The 9,791-nt window shown below is 38.5% G+C and overlaps 1 pseudogene; it reads left to right on the top strand.

Annotated features, from left to right (window-relative positions):
* Nucleotides 1-6,100: 6,100 nt before the first annotated feature.
* LOC112484638 lies at nucleotides 6,101-6,219 on the top strand (annotated as a pseudogene).
* Nucleotides 6,220-9,791: the final 3,572 nt, after the last annotated feature.

The following is a 9,791-nucleotide window of genomic DNA, read 5'->3' as shown; positions in this document are numbered from 1 at the left end:
CTCTCTGCTGAGTTACCTCAGAGCGAGGGATTTGCAGAAACTGGATGTGGGCCGTGAGAAAGATGTGGGACAACGGTCATGGGACTAAAGTGGCAATCAGGTGTGCTTGGAATCCAAGGCCAGATCTTAGATGACTAATGTCTTAATAGTCTTATTATCTGTAAGGAGTTCTCATACACTCCTCACTAAACTGTGAGAAGAAAGGAGCATCGCTTCTCCTGTATCCCAGCTCAGGGTCAACTGGTCAAGCGCCGTCATAAGCAGGTGGGACTTTACTTAAGTCCCTTTTCTATGTCTTAAGTCACATTTCATACATATAGCAGACATTTGGAGATAAAGGAATTCAAGTGCTACATGTGTTTCGGTGCTTGAAGATACTACCTCTAGATAAATAGGATCCCCACCTCATTACTATCAGGACATTTGTGGAAAAATTGGAAAACCATACGTTTATATCCACTTACTAACTACTAAATCCATTTGAAAGAGAGGTTAAAACCTCTACCTTTAAAAATAAACAAAAAATTAGAGTAGCAAGTTATTGCGTCTATCGATTATATTTGAAAAATTGGGTTACTTTCCCATGAGAAAACTAACATAAATGAAAAAGTATACATAATTTTGAGAGTCGCACTATCTTCTAACAAGTTGCAAATTTATGTGTATTTTCTAATTTATAAAACCATTTTTGAAATGGTTAGATTCCCATGGACCCTAAATTTTGCCTAGATGATGTAGCTAGCAAAGTCTGGAAATGAGGCCTGAGTAATAATCTGGTAGCGACCAATTCAAAACTGTGAACTGAAAAGTAAAGTACATTCTGTCACCCCCTCTACACTATTCCCTCCTAACTAATACAATTGCAGGTCAGACTTAGCCAGATAATTATCACTTCGCCACACTAGCATCATCCCTCCAGACGCTCTTTTAACCGATGCATTTAAGTAGGCGATTCTGACGGACGGATGTGACCAGACACGTGTGCTACGCAGTGTGTGCGTACAGCGAGCACAACCTGTGGAAACCGATGCATTTAAGTAGGCGATTCTGACGGACGGGTGTGAGCAGACGCGTGTGCTACGCTGTGTGTGCTACACTGTGTGTGCGTACAGCGAGCGCAACCTGCGGGCGACCACACACACCCTGCGTTGCTTGCTTGATGCCTTTAGAATGAATGGCCTCCACACCCATGCAGCTTCCCACTGACGAAACTACCAGAGTGGACCAGTGGGGACCGGCTCCGGCTGAGCATAGATTTGTTTTGATGACCTACGCTCATTAACAAAGAACATCAATTCCTAAAGTTTAGATATGTGGTTCGAGTCGAATGAGCTGTTTTTAAAAATTGTCCTGAAAATACAGTCTAAATAAAAGAATACAGAAAAATATATTTAATGTAGCTATAGATACATCGAACTTGGATTTTTAAAAAGCATGTATAAAAAAAATAGAAGGAGAATCTCATAGCTAAAACCAGAGAAAATGCATTGTCGCAAACCTGGGGCTAGGGCAGATAATTAGGACGGCAAAAGCCCCATACGATAGCTTTAAAATAATATGCTAAAAACTCTAAATTGACATCGCAGAATATGTTGCTTATGAGAATGCAATTTTAAGACAGACGGACTTGATTCTAAGCTTGGCAATGTTGCTCCTTTATGTAGTCTTGGCAAATTACCCAATTCCTCTTACTTCTGATTTCTGCACTTATAAAAGGAGAATAACAATGCCTCTACATTGGGTAGAGTAAGGTAAATAAAACACTTAGTTCATACCTGCTACAGAGTTAGCCACAGTGCACATTTGCTTTATGTAAGTGCTTAGAAAAAGGGAAGGCACAGCCTCAGAGAATGAGATCTGTGATATAATGATAACCAGAGGCAGAGAAAAAGCAAAGCTATTCAATTTCTATTTTACTTCTACTTCTTTAATAAAAAGAGTGATCCTCAAATTAGAACTGATAGAACAGACTTGGATACCAGGGGACAGAAGTCTGCAGTAGACGAGGAAACGATAAGCAGCCAAGTTGCGTTAAATCACCTTTACGTCTCAAGCACAGACGAAATGTATGCAAGGGCTGAGGAAGCACAGCCAGTGCATGTGTGGAGTGAACGTCTACTGGCAAATAGTCAAGGATGGGATGAGACTCAGAAAAACTGAAAATAGTGAAAAACCTCGCCAGTTTTCAAAAGCGGAAGAAAGTGGGTTTGGGACACTGGAGCACATGCCGCGCTTCGTCAGCCATCGCCGCCACCTCCCCGTCCCCCTATTGGGCTTCTGTTCTCCTGCTCCTCACGGGAGAACTTGGCAATGACTCCGTCAGTGTCAGGCTTCCTTCCAGGAGCTATCTTACTGCGACAAACTGTTTGTGTCCCCCAGAATTCATATGTCGAAGTCTTAACTGCCGGCGTGACCGTGTCAGGAGATGGGGCCTTGAGAGGTACTTAGTCATGAGTGTGAGGCCCTCACGAATGGCATCAGTGCCCTTGTAGGAGACAGGAGAGATCGCTCTGTCTCTCGCTGCTCTCCACCTACGGGGATTACAAGAAGACGGCAATTAGCAAACCAGGAAGCAGACCCTCGCCAGACATTGAATCTGCCAGCACCTTGATCTTGAACTGCCCAGCCTCCAGAACTGTGAGAAATAAATCGTTGTTTAAGCCATCCAGTCTATGGCAATTGGTTATAGCAGCTCAAGCTATGACACGTGATATATGTTAATCTTATCCCACCAGTGAGAATTAGAATTGAGTCCTTTATGTAGATTTGACTTCTCATGGCCCTTTCTGTTAAGTGTCTTTGTCTCTGCCACACCCCCTGCTTCCTTTTCTCCATTTCTGAAAAATGTTGAGAATTTTTAACGGGATGTTTAGTGGGCGTTTTTCAGATAAAACTAATTACTAGCAGTTACAATGGCTTCGCTGAGAACAAATCATGCCCATTTCATATTCTTTGCAATAGAATCCCTAAATTAGTAAAGAATAATCTAAATTAGTAAAGAGTAGATGGGAATTACAGAGAGAAATATGAACACTTTTTCTACGATTCTCAAGAACAATCGGAGGCTGGCGATAGTACAGTTCAGGGACTTAATAAAATTCATGAATTATATCCAAACAGCAAATTAATATATTGGTATTGGCCTCATGGTGGAGTGCTAGATGAGACATATACTTCGCCCTGTCCTGTTCCAATTTTTATCAGTGATCTGATTAAGTCACTTAAGGCACTTTTACTAAATAGGCATTTTTATTAACTGTATAGGTAACATTAACTTAAGGAATGAATCCATTTGACAATAATTGACAATAAATTTTTAAAATTTTGTTGGGTTTGAAGAGTGGATTGTAACTAACAACATGCAACTTGATGGGGATAAAAAGACTAAGTAATGGCTCAAAAGTCAACTGTGCAATTTCAGAGTGAGAGAAACCTCATATAAGAGCAGTTCTTATTATTAAAAATGCCCATCATAAGACAGTATTGAGATGCGGCTGCTAAAACATCTCATATTACCTTGAGTTGTAAATAAATATCAATATCCAAAATTGAAAGGTATGCCCCATTGTAATATGAACTTTTCCTTCCAAATCCAGAACACTGTATTTTGTCTTGGGTTCCACATTTTTAAAAGATATTGACGTGCTGGCCTTATAGAGAGGGTATCGACAAAAATAATATTGTCCAAATTATGTCATTTGATGAATATCAGAATTAACAAAGACTGGAAATGTAAAAAGCATAGCAGGAACTGAAAAGCTGTATCCATATATATGAAAGACTTCAAAAGAAAGATGAGAATGAAGTAAACGGTGCTCAAATGTCAGAACTGAGACCAACACTATAAGTCGCATGAAGAAAATTTTCATACCAGTACAATTTCCAAGTAAACAAAACTGGAATGGTCTTGCAGGAAGGGAAACTCCTCATCACCGAGATGTCTCACCCATCGATTAAAATGACCACCAGCACTCGCTCGAGCACTGCAGGAGAAGCTACACTGTGCAACCTCTGAAGGCTTCTTCTACCCTAAACCCTTTGAACCATCAGCATTTCACTTTCAAGAGAGAGATTTTTTTTTTTTGAGTGCAATTGTTTTCCATATTTGATTGCAGCAAGCCAGATTTCTTTTAAATTAGTTCCTTTCTGTAATAACCCAAAGCGAAGGTGTATATTCAGAATTGAGAGACTATTTACAGAATTATCAATAGGTTTTCATAAATACTAGCCCATCTTTGCAGACACCCCAAAGAATGGAGCAGTTAATCATGCATCAGCTGTGACCTCTGAACTAGTTTCTTTACTTGGAGAAAAATTGAAGTTCCTCCCTATCCCACTTATACTTGCTTGACTTCACAATTGCAATACGCCCCTCTAGAGAGAGGTTCATTGTTACTGTCATGAGCATCGATCAATCGTACCTAAGCTGTTCTCCCAATGATTACACAGTCCCTCACTCCCCTTAAGTTTCACGGCCCAGAGCATGCCTAGGGCTCACTGCAGGCAGACTCATTCCGATCGATGTAACACTAGCATACAGCATGCGTTCACAGAGCCAAAGGCAGTCAGAGTCCCAGGATACTCCAATTGTAGACAGAATTTCAGCTTTATTAGGTAACTGTCAAATTTGCCTTGGTGTCTCTTAAACTCTTAAATCGGGAGAAAATATAAATGCAGAAAAGCCATGATAAGTTAACTTAGCAATCTGTTGTAATAAACATGTGCGCTATGAAGATACATTATGGAAATCAGATGGAGAGCCCAGAGAGAGATAACAGAGTAAGAAATGTGGGCATGGTGAGATCATAAAAATCGTAAGTGTTATATATCAGGGAGAAGTTTTCTTTTTTAAACAGAATGGTCAAGATTCTTGCTTAACATATTTGAAGGGCCGCCCACCCCTCTATTTACCACCGTGCACTATTCATTCCAACGGTTCGATAACGTAAAGAAAGGTTGAAACCCAAGAAGCAGCATACACAATGGAAAGAGAAAAGAGGTCTTACAGTGTGGAGGATGATACCAGCACATGTTGAATGTCTTTATCCAAATCCAGATGTGGACATCATTGTCTTAATTTCTCTATCTAATTTCTTATCTCTGTATACAGGCCCTACTTGTCTGCTCATTCCAAAATACCCTTTTTAACCCTGAGTTCCAAAAGGGAGGAGCCTTTTGGATGTACATCTGTACTTTTTTTGTTTTTGTTTTTTTGTTTTTTGGGTTTTTTTTGTATGAGCTTCTTCAGGTTGGGGAGTTGGGGTGGAAAGTACTACTTTAAAAGTTGGTAGAACATTCTTTAGGTAAAAAAAAAAAAATGTCGTTCAGCAAATAATAACCTTTAAAGTCTATTTTATATATGAACAGAGAGTGGCCTTGGCATGACCAGAATAGACTGTGAATGAAACAAATAAAATTCTGCAAAACACAGAAAGGGAAATTTGTTTTCACCAACTGCCCTATAAATAGAAGGAGGTTACAGCAGTCCTGGGAACCTGGGGAAGCAGAGGGGGTCGAACTCTGAGGAGTCGGGAGAACTTCAGCAGAATATGGCAGGAGACAAGGACGTGAGGAAGAGAAACAGCCAGTGGGAAGTTCCTGAGCGTTTGGCCATATTTAAAAACAGAGATGGTTCATGATCAGAATAAATCGTCTCTCTGTTGTGCTCTGATTGAGAAACATGCAGCTTCCTTCCAGAATGAATCCTCTTCTTCAGTGAAAGTCTGTCTATTCACACAATTGTCTTTTGGGAATTTCAAGATGAAAATTGTGGCATAGGAACTATATGACCCATTTGGATCAATTCAAAACAGATGGAAACCGAAGAGATTATAAATGAAAAGGATCAATGAAGAGTTCATCAGATTCAACAAATTAGAATAAGGAGTGATTAGAAGAAATAGATTCTGTCTTTGGAGGTTCTTTGGAAATATCGATTAGTGTACCACAGATGAACCCGAGGTGGATCAGGGATTGAATCATTTTAGTTAAACATCACGCGACAGAATGACTCTACGAAGCTGGGAAGCTTGAAGACATAGTGGCAGCTGAATTCTCGAATGAACACAGAAAAATGGGCTATTCACATAAGACTCTTGGTGTCTATGGCCAGGCTACCCTGAACAAGCCCGATCCCGTCTTTTCTTGGAAGCTAAGCAGGGTCGGGCCTGGTTAGTACTTGGATGAGAGACCACCTAGGAAGACCAGGTGCTGTAGGTGTAAAAATTAAAAAAAAAAAAAGGTAAGAGATTGTAAGCTGACAAGGTCCTTGCAATCTGTGAGGTCAACCAAAGGTTGCCTCATCTATAAATCAAACAAACAAACAAACCAACAACATACGACTCTTGGTGATATTACAATAGAACAGCTGATCCGACTTTGCCTCAGGATACTTTAAGGAGCAACATAGGGGAGGAGATGGCATAGGACAGGCTGAATGGAGACACTTTGGGTCTGTGCAGCTCCTTCAACCAAAACAGGTGCGATTTTTCATAATTAGAAAACTGAGAATCCGTATAATATTTAATTTTAATAAAGGCCCTTATATTAATATGTAAGTATAAATAAATATTTCTAAAGTTTTAACACTATCGCTGAAAAAAAACCTAAACATTGACTAAATCGGACTAGAAAATAGTTATAGCTTGTGATATAATTTACAATTATCCAAAAAGAGGTGAAAAGGAGGAGAGAAAGAGAAAAGAGGATGAGAAGAGGACAGGGCTGGCGTTTAATTAATTTTTAATTTGGTCCCAATTCCACCATCTGGTCCGAAACCCAGAACTTCTTAAAATTCCCATCTCGTAACCTAGCTTTGTGGAACAATCTGTAGCATGAATAAAGATCTATTTCCCTCCGTGGCCCTATGAATGCAGCACGATATTGTTGACTGGGCTTGAAGGTCGACTGTTCACCTCGTCTTCCTGACTGTAGTTCCCAGCCTCCCTTGTCATTAGCTATGACCCTGTGACTGAGTGAGAGCCAACAAAATGTGAGTGGATGCACATCTCACCACTTCCGGGCCTCGCTCATTCAAATCATCCGTATTCTTTCTCCTACTATCTGCTGGGTTTTTTCTCCCAGGGCCACAGACAAGCTTTAGGCTGAAGATGGCAAAGCTTCTATCAGCCTGAATCTGTGGATGACTGTGTGGAGCAAAGCACTTCAACTAACTGGATCTATCTCTAAATTTTTGAGCCATTCAAACACGTGAGATTCATTTATTATAGCAGCCGATGTCACCTTAACTAGTACACATATGTAAGCTCCCTGACCTGCTCTTTTTTTATTCTTTGACCACTTATCAAAACTTAAAAAGTATTTCATTAACTACGTCAATTAACTTCTCTCAATATCTGAGAGAGACAACAACGAAATTGATATTTATTTATACCAAACATGTAACATTCTATTCCATTTACGGCCCACAGAGAAGTCGAGAAATGTTACCAATTCATCCAAATACATTTTCTGGCCTGACTCCTATAGAGCACTAATATGGTATTATGGTAGAGTTGAGAACTACCTACTTTCAACGTTTTCCAGCTATATTTTTTTTAGTCAATTATTTACTACCTACCCAAGCAGTTTAAAGAAAGTTGAAGAATGATAAACCTACCCACCAATACTTTGGCACCTAAGCAGCTGTGAAATACGAAGCAACTGACAACCGCTAGTAAGCCACCTCTCTTATTTTGCTGGGAGGACTGTGTCAGAGCAAATTCCCATGTTGGTGGTTCCATAGTTCCATTTGGAATTTTTTAGTTCTCGGTCTCAATCATGGCAGCATGCTTATTCTTAAGTATCTCTTTCATTTTCAATAACTCACACTTCTGTAATATGCAAGGACCCTAGCACATACTCAGATATTCTAATTCATGTCGTTTTCTTTAGGCACATGCCAAATAAACTACCTAGGAAATGGTAGGCAACCTTTAGAATTTTTCTTTGACAATAAAGGGAACGTGACTGAAGGAGTTAATTGATACTCTCGATGACATAAGATTCTGCAATCTTTTTTCTAAAGAACTCAGGAGAGAGAAAAACAGTAAAAATTTAGCTACAGCTTGTTCAAAAGAATCTGCTGGATCATGTTTAGCACAAGTGTAAAATGCAAAATAATGCTTATCCATCCGCTTGTCTTTGGTGAGGTGGTTGTTAAGATCCATTTCAATGTCTGAAAAACTTAATTTCAATAAAGTTGCTATTTTATTTAATTTTTCCTTGTGTGGTCCCCAAAATAAAAAAAAAAATATATGTAAAATAGAAAAATGATATCAATGAAAAAGATGTGAAATGATGAAGAACATAGAAATAATTTTGAGCTTTAGTTTATACAACCACCTCAACCTATAGCAGCACTTAATTTTTCCTTATGAGGAGAGACGTAAACAAAAGCAGGAGAGAGACAGTGGGCGTGAAATTTAACCTCTCCACTTGTCTCAGATGCATAGTGATCATCGAGTAACTTGATTTCCTCCCCAGATTAGTGGGAAAAAATTTTTTCATTTCTTTTTGTGCAGCAATACAAATAAAAAGCCATCTAAATGTCATTGCTTTTATAAGGATAATCAGGTGATCTCACAATGGTCTTAGTTCAGACTGATTGTTCCATCTCTTTACTAAAGAAATACACTTAAAAGCAAATTTAGCTTGGAGGAGCCTCACAATAATGCCTGCCTAATAGAAACAATTTCTTAGTGCCTTCAACAGGCCCTGATGACAAAGTGCACAACGGCCACAGAAGAAGTGGCCCTATGAGTATCTTCTGTTGATAGTGATTGATTTGGTCTCATAATGAAGTGAAAGCTTTTTTAAAGCCAAAGCAATTTTTGCCCACGTCCTTTTTCAGGAGAAACCATAATGAATTGTGTTAGTCACCAGCATTTATTGAAAATTTCATCTTAAAATGTGGGCCAGATGTCATTATACCAGAATTAAGTGCAGTCTGAGAGCCTTGCTGTAATGTACAGAATCTCTCTCCATCACTATTCTGGAGTTGGTTTGTGTCTGCCTCCAAACATTACAGAGAAATAAAAGAAGGTTTAAACTACAATTGATTAAGTGCTTTATGCACATCACGTCCCGTTTCTTCTCTTATGAGAAATGTAATTACCGAAATCCTATATGCTGTTTCAATGTGCAAATGTTAGTGTAATAAGTAAAATAAAAATATTTTTTTAAACCTTACAGTGACCTCTGATGTTTTTTAAATTTTTTTAAACATTTAATATTGCTGGCCATCTGAAAACTGTTTTAGTAATGCTATCATATTATTCTAGGTAAAAAAAAAAATAAAATTAAAAGGTATAAGAACTATTTATCATCCTAAAAAGTAAATGAGTGTAGAAATCATTGGTACACAGAAAAGCATTTTCATTAAAAAGGTTTTATTTAATGGATTCTCTAGCCTAATATATTGAAATCATGTGCTCTATCCTACTTTTACATTATCTCATGTCATCAGACATAATCACTTTCCTTAACTTGATGAATCTTATGGAATTACTGTCAAGCTATATTTGGCCAAGAGATCTGTTTATATGAAACTGATTTGTAGTTTTTCAGCTAAGTGAAAAGATAAATCCATCTGCTATCTGTCATCTCACCTTTTTTATGAAAGGCTGCAGTGTGAAGACTAGAACATATAAAAAAATCTTCCTTTGCCTGCTCATTTTCATATATTAAACGAGAGTTTTAAGGATTTTAGACGAAATGTTCCCTCAACTGTGCTTATAAAACCCATTAATTCTCATTTCTAACATCAGTATATGTAGGTTGACTACATATAT

This window comes from Pteropus alecto, unplaced genomic scaffold (genome assembly GCF_000325575.1).
Source record: "Pteropus alecto unplaced genomic scaffold, ASM32557v1 scaffold17, whole genome shotgun sequence".
Lineage (NCBI taxonomy): Eukaryota > Metazoa > Chordata > Mammalia > Chiroptera > Pteropodidae > Pteropus > Pteropus alecto.
The sequence above is the reverse complement of the archived record's forward strand: the minus strand, read 5'-3'. Positions and strand labels throughout refer to the sequence as shown.